This window comes from Cherax quadricarinatus, chromosome 59 (assembly GCF_038502225.1).
Source record: "Cherax quadricarinatus isolate ZL_2023a chromosome 59, ASM3850222v1, whole genome shotgun sequence".
Taxonomy (NCBI): domain Eukaryota; kingdom Metazoa; phylum Arthropoda; class Malacostraca; order Decapoda; family Parastacidae; genus Cherax; species Cherax quadricarinatus.
In genome coordinates, this window is record NC_091350.1 from 15581063 (window position 1) to 15596777 (window position 15715).

The window sequence follows — 15715 nt, forward strand, 5'->3', positions numbered from 1 at the left end:
AGAGGTAATGAACTCACAATTTACAAAGGTAATAAACTCACAATTTACAAAGGTAATGAACTCACAATTTACAAAGGTAATGAACTCCAGGTAGGTCTGGTCACAATCATGACAAGTTACAAAGGTATTTACAGATTACAGAGGTAAGTAATGGGTCCAGGGACTGGGCCCCCAAAGTTTTGATAGCTGAACTAGGTACAAAGGTAATGAGCTCACAAGTTACAAAGGTAATGAATTCTGTAAGAATGGTTACTTACGTTTATACATGGCTACAATCATGAACAAATTATAGTGTAATGAGCAATTCACACTTCCACACCCGGTCACAACTGTAGTGAGTTATTGGTGCAAATATTGATTGTTGAGATACATACACACACACACACACACACATACACACACACACACACACACACACACACACACACACACACACACACACACACACACACACACACACACACACACACACTCACTGACACTGACACTCACACACACACACACACACACACACACACACACACACACACACACACACACACACACACACACACACACACACACACACACACACACGCAAAAATACTGAGAGGAATACATACAAAATACTGAGAGGAATTGACAAGGTGGACAAAGACAGGATGTTCCAGAGATTGGACACAGTAACAAGGGGACACAGTTGGAAGTTGAAGACACAGATGAATCACAGGGATGTTAGGAAGTATTTCTTCAGCCACAGATTCCATAAACTGGCCAGAAAATTATTGCCTTCATTGTCGCATAAATATCCGTTGTGCAATGCAAAAAAAAAAAAAAAAAAAAAAAAAAAAAAAAGCAATTGCAACTTGTATAATTACTAACAATTCAGAGTCATGTACTTATATATCTGTTATATCTATGTGACTCTGATGGGTTAGTCTTATACCCCTTAAATAATATCTTATCATTTCACGTACACTTTTAAATTACACCAAAGTGGTTGGGCCACTTACCTTTATATCCTACCTCTCCCCCCCCTCCCACCCTTGTCCAATATTTCTATCCTTACCCATCCTTCTTCCTTACCCATCCTTCTTCCTTACCCATCCTTCTTCCTTACCCATCTTACCAAAGCTCTGGTCTGGATACCGAATACCGAGTAGTCAGTAAGTGGAATAGTTTGGGAAGCGATGTAGTGGAGGCAGGATCCATACATAGCTTTAAGCAGAGGTATGATAAAGCTCACGGTTCAGAGAGAGTGACCTAGTAGCGATCAGTGAAGAGGTGGGGCCAGGAGCTCGGACTCGACCCCCGCAACCTCAACTAGGTGAATACAACTAGGTGAGTACACACACTCACTGACACTGACACTCACACACACACACACACACACACACACACACACACACACACACACACACACACACACACACACACACACACACATACACACACACACACACACACACAGTGTCACTGACATGTATAGCATGCAAAATCATGGAAAAGATTGTCAGGAGAAGAATGGTGGAACATCTAGAAAGGAATGATCTCATCACCAGCAGCCAACATGGTTTCAGAGACGGGAAATCCTGTGTCACAAACCTACTGGAGTTCTATGACATGGTGACAGCAGTAAGACAAGAGAGAGAGGGGTGGGTGGATTGCAATTTCTTAGACTGCAAGAAGGCGTTTGACACAGTACCACACAAGAGATTAGTGCAAAAACTGGAGGACCAAGCAGGAATAACAGGGAAGGCACTGCAATGGATCAGGGAATACTTTTCAGGAAGACAACAGCGAGTAATGGTACGAGGCGAGGTGTCAGAGTGGGCACCTGTGACCAGCGGGGTCCCACAGGGGTTAGTCCTAGGACCAGTGCTGTTTCTGGTATTTGTGAACGACATGACGGAAGGAATAGACTCTGAGGTGTCCCTGTTTGCAGATGACGTGAAGTTGATGAGAAGAATTCACTCGATCGAAGACCAGGCAGAACTACAAAGGGATCTGGACAGGCTGCAGACCTGGTCCAGCAATTGGCTCCTGGAGTTCAATCTCACCAAGTGCAAAGTCATGAAGACTGGGGAAGGGCAAAGAAGACCGCAGACGGAGTACAGTCTAGGGGGCCAGAGACTACAAACCTCACTCAAGGAAAAAGATCTTGGGGTGAGTATAACACCAGGCACATCTCCTGAAGCGCACATCAACCAAATAACTGCTGCAGCATATGGGCGCCTAGCAAACCTCAGAACAGCATTCCGACATCTTAATAAGGAATCATTCAGGACCCTGTACACCGTGTACGTTAGGCCCATATTGGAGTATGCGGCACCAATTTGGAACCCACACCTAGCCAAGCACGTAAAGAAACTAGAGAAAGTGCAAAGATTTGCAACAAGACTAGTCCCAGAGCTAAGAGGTATGTCCTACGAGGAGAGGTTAAGGGAAATCAACCTGACGACACTGGAGGACAGGAGATAGGGGGGACATGATAACGACATACAAAATACTGAGAGGAATTGACAAGGTGGACAAAGACAGGATGTTCCAGAGATTGGACACAGTAACAAGGGGACACAGTTGGAAGTTGAAGACACAGATGAATCACAGGGATGTTAGGAAGTATTTCTTCAGCCACAGAGTAGTCAGTAAGTGGAATAGTTTGGGAAGCGATGTAGTGGAGGCAGGATCCATACATAGCTTTAAGCAGAGGTATGATAAAGCTCACGGCTCAGGGAGAGTGACCTAGTAGCGATCAGTGAAGAGGCAGGGCCAGGAGCTCGGACTCGACCCCCGCAACCTCAACTAGGTGAGTACAACCTCAACAACTAGGTGAGTACACACACACACACATACACAAACTCATACACACACACACACTCATACACACACACACACACACACACACACACACTCATACACATACACACGCACACACAAACACACACACAAACACACACACACACACACACACACACAGGAGCTTGGACTCGACCCCTGCAATCTCAACTAGGTGAGTGCACACACACACACACACACACACACACACACACACATGCACATATGTGGTAATGCTTTATTTACAGCTAGCAAAGTCAGGGTATTTCTCCAGAATGGTCTGTAATATACCACTGTGGATAAAATACTTAGCCATTTCTTGAACACTTCTGAGTGAGTTGTTTCTAAATTCATTAATTTTATCGCACTCCAGTACATAATGAACTGACTGGGCCAAAAAAAAACTAAGAACTATCAGACATCCTGGGAAACAGACATGAGCACCCTAAATCCTCACCTGTGCCTGGAGAAGTTGAATACAGAAGCATACAAGGTCTGTATTAAAAATGTAATATTGAGGAAACCTAGATCAGATAGACAGGGTAGGAGATGGTACAAAAGAAAATGGGTTACCGAACTACTTAAAAACATAAATATGTCGCAACGAAGGAAAGACAGTCTTAGCCGAGAGATCACTGATTTATAGCAAAAACTCAGGATATCGTATCAAACAGAAGAAGTACAAAAAGGAACAAAAGACCATCCAGGATATTGCAAGAAACCCCCAAATATTTTTATTCCTATGCAAAATTCAAGCTAAGAACTACCTGTAAAACTGGACCCTTAATTAGAGGAGACTCGTATACTAATGATGAACAGGAAATGAGCGAAATCCCAAAAGAACAGTATAAGTCGGTATTCAGCAACCCACTAAATGACAGCAGACCAACTAACTGACATTAGTACTAATCCCATAGAATTCGAAAGAGAAACTGAAAACATGCTGACTCACTCAGCACCTGGACCAGGTTCACAGAATTTCCTATTTATAATAAAAAGTGAAAATACCACTAGTACGAGCCTTCAGTATTTTTTGGAGAAAGAGCCTAGAGACTGGTGACAGTATAATAATAAGATATTATCTCCTTTATAGTATAATAATAATAATGTATTAAAACGACCTCGATGGAAATAAGTCGCACTGTCTGATTTTCTGGGGTTATCCTAGGTTCTCTACACATGCTGCTATGTATGATAATATATGTAACGGTATTTGTGTATACCTGACTAAAATTACTTAATCTAGGTGAAATACCAGAGACCTTAAAGAGTGCAGACATGCATCTTTTCACTAGTCAAAAAATACAAACCAGTAGCCCTTACTTCCCACATCATAACAATCTTCGAAAGAGTGATGAGATGTCATATAACAATTTCGTGGAACAAGATAATCGACATAATCTAAACCAGCACGGTTTTAGAGTGGGACGATTATGCCTACCATAGCTGCTTAACCACTATCATGGAATTACGGAGGCATTGGAAGACAACCAAAACGCAGATGTGATATACACAGACTTTGCAAAGGCGTTTGACAAATGCGATCACGGTGTGACTACACACAAAATGAGGGCCAAAGGCATTACGGGAAAGCTAGGTAGATGGATTTTTGGGTTCCTAACTACTGCACCCCCTGAATGGGTCCCAATGTATATTATGATGTATATTACCTTTTCATATAATTTTATATTGCTGATATTTTCAATATTAGTTAAACTGAAAGTATCTTTCTTTATATTATTATTTGACTTCGCTAATGTCATTAGGTAGGATGTAACATTTACTCTTTATTCTGTGCTTATTGCTCGAGTGTTGAGTAGCTGCCTGCATTAGCAAACTACCTTGCTAACTACTGCCTCGCTTGTTTACCTGCCGGCTTCTCTGGAGTAGCTGGGCAGGAGCAGTCAAAGGGCAAGTCACATGGTCAGTGGCGTGATCACACCAGAGTTGGGAGATGCCTTGCCTTCCTCTCTCTTCTCTGTTGGTCCTGGTTGGACTAACACCTTCTTCTGTTGTCTCTGGCTGTGTTCATTATTTAGACTATTTTGTTAGAATGTTTTCGGTGGTGAAACGAAACATACTTCTAGTAATTCTGTTCACAGAGCGTAGCCTAGACTTAGTGATTTTTCGATGTTTTACTGAGGGTTGTGTGTGTATACCCCAGGTCCTGAGCTATAGCTTCTGACCTAATCTGCTTGGTATCTGCGCACTTTCGTAGTCGGGGATTTGGTTATGCTGAATCTAGATTCAGTATTCAGGGAGTTTTATGCTTTTTGTGGAGGATCTGTAGGTCCCCAGTTAGGGTCGTTATTTCGTCTCCTTGTTCCTGACTCCGTGTTGCTGCTGCTCGTGACTTTATTGCTGTTGGTGGATGGTCGCCGTACTGTTCAAGCAAGCTGTTCTGATTGCCAATTTGGACAGGAAGATAAATTATTTGAGGACGTTTAGTCAGTCACTGGTTAAGTCGAGTCGAGTCTTGAGACATAGCGGACTACTATTTTTTTTTTTGTTAGTTTAATATGTTTATTATGCACCCCATACCCATCCTGTGGGCGGTAGTCAAAAGATTACAGAGGTACATAATTGGTCCAGGGACTGGACTCCAAAGTTTTGATAGCTGAGCAAGTTACAGAGGTAATGAACTCACAATTTACAAAGGTAATGAACTCCAGGTAGGTCTGGTCACAATCATGACAAGTTACAAAGGTATTTACAGATTACAGAGGTATGTAATGGGTCCAGGGACTGGGCCCCCAAAGTTTTGATAGCTGAACTAGGTACAAAGGTAATATATATAAACACATTCATACACACTCACTTGTATATATTAGTATTATGTTTATAACTGGTGACAATGTACCACACGGTACTTAAGAGTCATAAAGATGTGAAATGTGCCTTCAGTATTATTATACTGTATAATTTTTACAATACGAGAGAAGTGTAGGAACTTATACCCTGTATTATATAAATTCATTTACTTTGATATTATCCACCTAGACAACTTTAACTTTGTTATTAAATATCTTAATTTATTTTCGATTAGTTAGTAACCTACCAGTTGAGATCCTAAAGCACTATTCAACTTACTGTAATTCTAACGGATAATTGGACCAGGATACTGACTTGTTACAAAAAACCAGTAACAGGCTGAATGCTAGAGGGGCAGACCTTTCTAGTATTCACTAGAGATATCCATGCTTAATAGATATCGCGTTTTTTGTAACAATAACACACAGAACACAAAGGAGTAGTAAACAGAGCAAAATCCAGCACCAGCGAGGTAAAAAAGCTCGGTTCCCTTAGGTACTGTCCTGGCATCTCTGCTGTTTCTTATCTTCACAGCCCCTCAAGGAATGTTCCTTGATACTGGTGAGGGACTCTTGATCTAGGGAATTGGATCTGTGCTCCAGTTCCCTGTGTGGAAAATACCGTATATATTTTCTGGAAATACGGTAATTTATAGGTAAATAGATGCCCTACATTGTATTTTTAAAAGAAGTATGATATCGAAAATGAGAAACCTGCGGCTGGGGGAGTCAGTCGCCATTTTGTTTGAATTTGGATTAGAAACGTTGGTGTAATGGGAAGAATTTTTCGTGCTCTAGAGGTTAAAATTGGGCTGACACCTCTCAAATAGGAGACAAAATTGTTGGATGTGCATTTCTGCATAACTTGAGATATCAGGCGACTGGACAAGACAGCTCCAGGAACCTCAGATAAGTCTTATGTAGTAACCTAGCCAGTGTTATTTTTATAGGTAGACAGTGAGGTTTTCTGAGTATGATACACATTAATCTCCAGTCAAATTGGTGAGTGTTATGATTAAGATATATTCTCCTTCTGTTGTATAAATGTGCATATATATATATATATATATATATATATATATATATATATATATATATATATATATATATATATATATATATCATTTATTTTTAATATACAGCCCACAAATTTATATATTTACCAGCATTCCTGGTGTATGTATATTTCATTTATAATTAATAGGTCCAGAGCAACTTGTGGTTATGACAGTGGTAGGTATCGAAGGGGGACATTTTTTGCGACCTAGGTGTCCCAAATTCCTACTTGTCTATGTAACACTGATAAATAATAATTATCTTTGTTATCATTTACTGTTATGTACATAATTAGTTACATTCAGATAAATGTAATTTTCCACACCCTGAATTAAGCCTGAATACCTTCCACATCCCCTCCCACAGGCGCTGTATAATCCTACGGGTTTAGCGCTTCCCCTTAATAATAATAATTATCCTCACAGCATAGATAAAAGCACCCATCACAGTTTTGTATCAATTTTTGCAGATGACACTAAAATACGCATGAAAGTCACTTCGGTAGGATACTGAAACATTCCAGGAAGATATTAGCAGTATTTTCCAGTGGGCAGTGGAGAGCAACATGACGTTCAATCGTGATAAGTTCCAGCTGCTTATGTATGGATAAAATGAAGAACTCAAAAGGAGTAATGTATACACACCTCAGGAGGGCTGTCAAACAGAACGAAAAGAACATGTGAAAGTAATCAGCTGGATTCTCTTCACCCTCACCGGCTCAGAAATGTTCAAGAAATGGCAAAGTATTTTATCCACAGTGGTATATTACAGACCATTCTGGAGAAATACCCTGACTTTGCTAGCTGTAAATAAAGCATTACCACGTGTGTGTGTGTGTGTGTGTGTGTGTGTGTGTGTGTGTGTGTGTGTGTGTGTGTGTGTGTGTGTGTGTGTGTGTGTGTGTGTGTGTGTGTGTGTGTATGTGTGTGTGTGTATACGCTCGTTTGCATGTGTCTGTGCGCGCTCTTGTGTGTCTTGGCTTAGAGCTTCTTTTTCAAATTCAAATTCAAAGTTTATTCTCTATAAGGATTACAATGCTGAGTTTACAGAAATTTGGTTATTGTTTGGTTTACATGTAGTAAAATTGTGATTATAATAATAATTGTGTGTGCGCGCGAGCGCTCGTGTGGGTGTATGACCCACTTAATATTTGTATTTATAACTCATTACAATTGTGACCAGGTGTGGACGTGTCAGTGGCTCATTACTTTGTAAGTTATTCATGACTGTAACCACCTATAGGAGTGAGGATGATTCATTACCTTTGTAACTTGCCATGATTGTGACCAGATCTGGAGTTCATTACCTTTGTAATTAGTTCAGCTGAAGAACTAAGACTTTTGTGCAACATATGGGAATCTTTGAGGAAACGTTTCGCCACACAATGGCTTCATCAGTCCAATACCAATCTCAAGGGTGTAAGGAGAGTAGTTTGGGGCAATCAGTCCCTCAGCCTGGAGTCCGGTCCATCAATCTTGTAGAAAGTACAGCATAGGGCTGAGGAAGTGGTTTATATACTGTAGTCAGGTGAGGCGAAGCAGGAGGAGGCAGGGTCATAGTGGTACCATCCACTAGTTGAACTTGTCTAACCTTTGGACCAAGACCTACTTCGACTAGTGGATGGTACCACTATGACCTCGCCTCCTCCTGCTTCGCCTCACCTGACTACAGTATATAAGCCACTTCCTCGGCCCTATGCTGTCTCCCCACTGATCCCACCGGAGTCCCAACAGAAGAGCCTGCTATGTCTGTTCTCAATGTCTGTCCCACTATCTCCTTAACTGCTGAGTTAAGCCCTGGCTCTATTTCTACAACTAAGAACACTCCTCTCCAGCGCTATTCTTCGTCTGTCCCGTCTTCCCCACTCATCCCATTGGGAACTTACCTGAACTTGTTCGTTCGTTCCTATGCTGTACATTCTACAAGATTGATGGACTGAACACATCGACTCCAGGCTGAGGGACTGATTACCTCAAATTCCTCCTCTCCTTACACCCGATTTTGTACATTTTGATTTCGTGTGCATGAACATTTTAATTAGTACACACAGTGATGAGTATGTTAGCTCTCCAGTTAAGGCCCTGACTCCATACTGTGTGTGGTTGTGTATCCATGAATATAACTTGGACTGTTCCATTACCATAGTTTCCCATCTACCTTCAGTTAAAATTTCCGTGCCCTGTATACATCATAATTCCTTCCTAGGCGTTTTGCTCTCTCCTTCACTCAGGCCATAATTTTTTTTCAACGGTGTAATGTCACCTAACTCTTGAGTACAAGTTACTTTGTCCTTTAATATCTGCGAAATCTGCAAAATTTTGTGGTACATCGTATTAGCAGTCAACTACAAACAATGTGTGTTGAGACAAATACATTGTTATAAACTTCGGTAATATTTTTGGGGATGGCAAAGCACAATGAACTTTAAGAATATATATAGACAAAAGTGCGTTTCTTAGCACGAAGACCCTCTAGAAAATTTAGGAGATAAGTTGTCAAAAGAGAATTATCTACTGACCTACCTTGATTGGTTGGTAGATGTTTGAGACCTGTTGATGCCATCTTGTATTTCTTACTCTACGTCGAGTTGTCCAGGAAGACCTAATTATTGTTAGATTGTGGTAATTGGTGCTCATGGTTCCACTGACCATGTCATTCGTCTGTTCGTCCTCTAAGTAATGTTATTATTACTATAATCAAAACAAAGCACTAAACCTACTAGGCTAAGTAACAATAATTGTGGTAGACAAACAGAAACCAAGCTTCCTTGTCCACCGGTCGCCATGTTGGATGGCAGTCTTCCTCCCTCAAGTCTCCGGCAAACTTGCTGACTCACAAACATTGAATAAATACTACTCTACCTACATTTATTGCATTATACTTGTACTGCATGACATCTTTCCGTTTTTCAAACAATTATTATTATTATTATTATTATTATTACTATTACTACTAATATTAACATATCAGCCGTTATCCACCAAGGCAGGGCGACCCGATAAAGAAGAAACACTTTCATCATCATTCACTCCATCATTGTCTTGCCAGAGGCATGCCCAGACTACAATTCAAAAACTACAACATATCTTCACCCCTCCTTTATTATTATTATTATTATTATTAATATAAGCACTAAACTATTATGGGGTCATAGTAATATAAATATTTTTTGTACCACATCGGCCGTTTTCCAACAAGACTATCAGTTGGTAGCCACTCTGCTCACACACAGGTCCTAGGTTTGATCTATGGTACAGATGGAAACATTGGGCATGTTTCATTAAGACACCTGCTGTCCATGTTCACCTAGTAGTAAGTAGGTACCTGGGTGTTAGTTGACTGGTGTGGGTCACATCCTGGGGACAGAATTAACCAAATTTACCCAAAATGCACTGCACAACAAAGGGGCCTATATAATGTCATTTATGTCAGCTAGGTCTGTATATGTTGTATCATGTACTTGTAGAAATAAATATTATTACTATAATTATTATTATTATATGAGTAAATTACCTGCATGAGGTTTATGTGCAAGTAGTTTGAATGTAAAGTAAAATGACACAAGTGCAACTAATGTGACATTTTATTGTGGCAACGTTTCGCTCTCCAGGAGCTTTGTCAAGCCGTTACAAACAGTACATGGACACAGAGGGTATATATAGGCTCAGAGTGAGGTGCAATACTAGTGGTGGTAGTAGTAGTGACGTAAGTTGTAGTAGTAGCAATACTAGTAGTGACATAAGTTGTAGTAGTAGTAGTAGTAGTAATACTACTACTACTACTACAACTTATGTCACTACTACTACCACTAGTATTGCACCTCACTCTGAGCCTATATATACCCTCTGTGTCCATATACTGTTTGTAACAGCTTGACAAATTATTATTATAATCAAAAAGAAGTGCTAAGCCACAAAGGCTATACAGCACCACTTGACAAAGCTCCTGGAGAGCGAAACGTTGCCACAATAAAATGTCACATTAGTTGCACTTGTGTCTTTTTACTTTACATATTGTCGGTAATTCTACCAACATTATTACAAGTAATTTGAATGAGATAAGTGGGACTTAAATCACAGTAGGCTGTCGAACTGTAATTCCCTTGATGCCCACTTCACCACTCTCACGTTAAATTAATAATTACAGTATTAAACATTAATACCAATAATGGCAAATTATAAAATGATGTGGACTGATATGACTAGGCTTGCTGGGTACATATAAAAAAAATTCATATTACCACTTACCATTTAATTACTGTAGATGGATCACACCACAACACCTGCCTAACACCTAGACCCACACTGGCCAGTTAGAGATCTAAATGCAAGGACTAATGGCACACTTCCCTGTGAATGATTGTCATATCCCTTATCTTCCACCATACACACGCAATTCTTGAGTTCCTGCAAATTTCCTGTCCTAATTCTTCAGCAGGGGACATTACCACGGATTCATATTACATAACACCAGACACAAACATCTCTATGACATTCTCCATGTCCGACTAAACGTTTACAAAAATTCAATGTGTGTCAAAAGGCCTAAAATCTGGAACACCCTACCTGAAAACTCTAGAACTGCAGACACATCACTTTCAAAACTACAGTTAGAAAACATCTTATCTCCCTGATACACCCCATCAACTAGCTACATGTAAACCACCTGGTGGTTCACACTTACACTCACTCACCCATTGACTATAAACACAGAAATACAAATCTTAATCTTAAAATAATGAATCCTAACTAGTCATAAGTTTGCCTATGATACTCCAATATAGACACTATGTATTGTGCCAAAACAAAAGCATTCACATTGCTAAACTCACAAACTATAATGTAGTCACTTAGCCTTAATACCATAATCTGTAATAATTTAAAGTTTAGAATTAAACTAAGTCTGCCCAAAATGCCTAGCCATGCTAGGTGTCCTAGTGGCCCCCTCTGTAATTAGTATTTTAAAACATGTAAACCACACAATATTCAAAATCTGTAAACCCCACATTGTAATCCTTATAGAGAATAAACTTGATTGATTGATTGATTGATTGAAATTCAGGCCAAAACCCCCCCAGTTTGGCTCAGAAGACACCAAATTATTAGCAGAATTTCTGTGATAACCAGTCCTCACAAATTATAAAAAGTGTCCTCTATTTTTCTGTCCTTGTTGCTGAATTGTAAGGGTTTTCCACACTGTACTCATTCCTCAGCAGGAACATGTCAGCAATATCAAAATTACGAATTAAGTCCAATATACACCAATTGACCTTCGAGAATGCCTGATTACATTGCACAATTTAGACCAGTGTTCACACATTAAATTTAATATGGCGTCCTCCTCTGCGGTGTCACTTCCCCGGCTGTTCTGCCTCTCCCTCACTCGAAATTTCTCAAAGGGTCCAAATAGCATCACATTTTAGTATGCAATTATTATATTATTAATTTATATGTTCTACATTTAGGAAATTATGTAAAAAATTTCCAGTTATTTTTATAAAGGAAATGCATTCATCATCAACTTGTCTGTATTAAATACTATTATGTATATTAAATTCATCATTGTTCATTTAATAGCTGTCTTGCCAGAAGTAAAGTCATCACAGTTTAAATGGCCTTCCAGACTATAACATCCCCACCCATCTTTCTGAGTGCAGAACTGTATTTCCCACCTAAAGAACTCAAATGAGAGTAACAGGTTTTCTTGAATCCAATTCATAACTGATACCTAGCTCACTCTCCCCAGCATATAAAATCCCAAAAAACACTTGTCCCCACTGCCATCTAATAGGTTCACTCATGTCTGAGCTTCAAGTCCCTACCCCCTCAGAACCTCCTTAAGAATAGTAAGACAATCAGAACTAAGTGCTAAACCCACAAGAGTCACACAGCACTGACCTCCTTAAGAAATAAGATATGATTTTTTGGATTTTTAACCTGTGGGATAGCTACCTGGGATAACTCAGTAAAGTCATTGCATCATCAGGACTGTCTTATTTCCACTGGGGTTCCTTTACATTTTCCCCCAGGCTGCAACACACAACAGTTGACTAGCAAGCCACTTCCTTACTACTGGGTGAACAGGGGCAGGTGTAAGGAAACATACCCATTTCACTTGTGCCAGGGATTGATCCTGGACCCTCAATGTGGTAGTGTCCAACCAAGCCATGAACACCCACAACCATGACACAAGCACCCTTCACTCCCTCCCTCCAACCCTTCCTGAGTCATCCCAGACCTATATTTCCATCCACCTCAGACTTCTATAACCTCTTGGTCAACCTATTATGCTTTATCTTCTTCTAAATTGCCAAACAACCTCACCTCAAAAACCCCTCTACTCTTTGAATTATACCTTTCATACTACGACACCATGTAATGTCATTGCTCCTTATTCTCTAAGTAATATTCACTCCACATACGTATTAATCTCAAACATGACATCACTGCCTCTACCTCCTGCCTCACCACAACATTTAAAATCATGCTGCACACACATATAAAAGTCTTCATACCACCTTACTCTACTATATTTTTTTTTTTTGCCTCTATTGATAAACTTTATTTCCATATAAGCCTCAATTTTCCACATTTTTTTTCTCTTCCACTTTCTTGAACCATCTGCTGACATATCTACTCCCAAATACCGAAATACATTCACTTATATAATTATTCTTTCCAATTTTAAGTCCAGTATTTTATTTTTATTTTATTATCACACTGGCCGATTCCCACCAAGGCAGGGTGGCCCGAAAAAGAAAAACTTTCACCATCATTCACTCCATCACTGTCTTGCCAGAAGGGTGCTTTACACTACAGTTTTTAAACTGCAACATTAACACCCCTCCTTCAGAGTGCAGGCACTGTACTTCCCATCTCCAGGACTCGAGTCCAGCCTGCCGGTTTCCCTGAATCCCTTCATAAATGTTACTTTGCTCACACTCCAACAGCACGTCAAGTATTAAAAACCGTTTGTCTCCATTCACTCCTATCAAACACGCTCACGCATGCCTGCTGGAAGTCCAAGCCCCTCGCACACAAAACCTCCTTTACCCCCTCCCTCCAACCTTTCCTAGGCCGACCCCTACCCCGCCTTCCTTCCACTACAGACTGATACACTCTTGAAGTCATTCTGTTTCGCTCCATTCTCTCTACATGTCCGAACCACCTCAACAACCCTTCCTCAGCCCTCTGGACAACAGTTTTGGTAATCCCGCACCTCCTCCTAACTTCCAAACTACGAATTCTCTGCATTATATTCACACCACACATTGCCCTCAGACACGACATCTCCACTGCCTCCAGCCTTCACCTCGCTGCAACATTCATCACCCACGCTTCACACCCATATAAGAGCGTTGGTAAAACTATACTCTCATACATTCCCCTCTTTGCCTCCAAAGACAAAGTTCTTTGTCTCCACAGACTCCTAAGTGCACCACTCACTCTTTTTCCCTCATCAATTCTATGATTCACCTCAACTTTCAAAGACCCATCCGCTGACACGTCCACTCCCAAATATCTGAATACGTTCACCTCCTCCATACTCTCTCCCTCCAATCTGATATCCAATCTTTCATCACCTAATCTTTTTGTTATCCTCATAACCTTACTCTTTCCTGTATTCACCTTTAATTTTCTTCTTTTGCACACCCTACCAAATTCATCCACCAATCTCTACACCTTCTCTTCAGAATCTCCCAAGAGCACAGTGTCATCAGCAAAGAGCAGCTGTGACAACTCCCACTTTGTGTGTGATTCTTTATCTTTTAACTCCACGCCTCTTGCCAAGACCCTCGCATTTACTTCTCTTACAACCCCATCTATAAATATATTAAACAACCACGGTGACATCACACAGCCTTGTCTAAGGCCTACTTTTACTGGGAAAAAATTTCCCTCTTTCCTACATACTCTAACTTGAGCCTCACTATCCTCGTAAAAACTCTTCACTGCTTTCAGTAACCTACCTCCTACACCATACACTTGCAACATCTGCCACATTGCCCCCCTATCCACCCTGTCATACGCCTTTTCCAAATCCATAAATGCCACAAAGACCTCTTTAGCCTTATCTAAATACTGTTCACTTATATGTTTCACTGTAAACACCTGGTCCACACACCCCCTAACTTTCCTAAAGCCTCCTTGTTCATCTGCTATCCTATTCTCCGTCTTACTCTTAATTCTTTCAATTATAACTCTGCCATACACTTTACCAGGTATACTCAACAGACTTATCCCCCTATAATTTTTGCACTCTCTTTTATCCCCTTTGCCTTTATACAAAGGAACTATGCATGCTCTCTGCCAATCCCTAGGTACCTTACCCTCTTCCATACATTTATTAAATAATTGCACCAACCACTCCAAAACTATATCCCCACCTGCTTTTAACATTTCTATCTTTATCCCATCAATCCCGGCTGCCTTACCCCCTTTCATTTTACCTACTGCTTCACGAACTTCCCCCACACTCACAACTGGCTCTTCCTCACTCCTACAAGATGTTATTCCTCCTTGCCCTATACACGAAATCACAGCTTCCCTATCTTTATCAACATTTAACAATTCCTCAAAATATTCCCTCCATCTTCCCAATATTTTATGCTTTTTATACTTGCATCACCTTGATCTATTTCTATTTTCATTTTTAACTTTCTTAAGACACCCTCCCAGATGCCTCTGCCATCCTTTGATACTTCTTTTCATAACTGCCCAAAAGCAAAATGTCATCAGCAAAAAGTAACTGTGACAATCTCCACTTCATAACAGATTCATTATCTTGTAAGCCTATTTGTACCTCTCCCAACAATCTAGTATTCACTTCTTTAAGAAATTAGACTTAAACTTACTTATTACATGAAATAAGCTTACTACCAATAGTATTATTATATTCAAAATTGTTAAACCAACCTGGATCATGCAGTGCTGCATGGTCAAGGCATGCATACTGGTACATTAGAGGGCACAGATGTAGAAAGTAGTTATAATTATTACATATAGGAGAAAGCACTAAACCCATAAGGATCA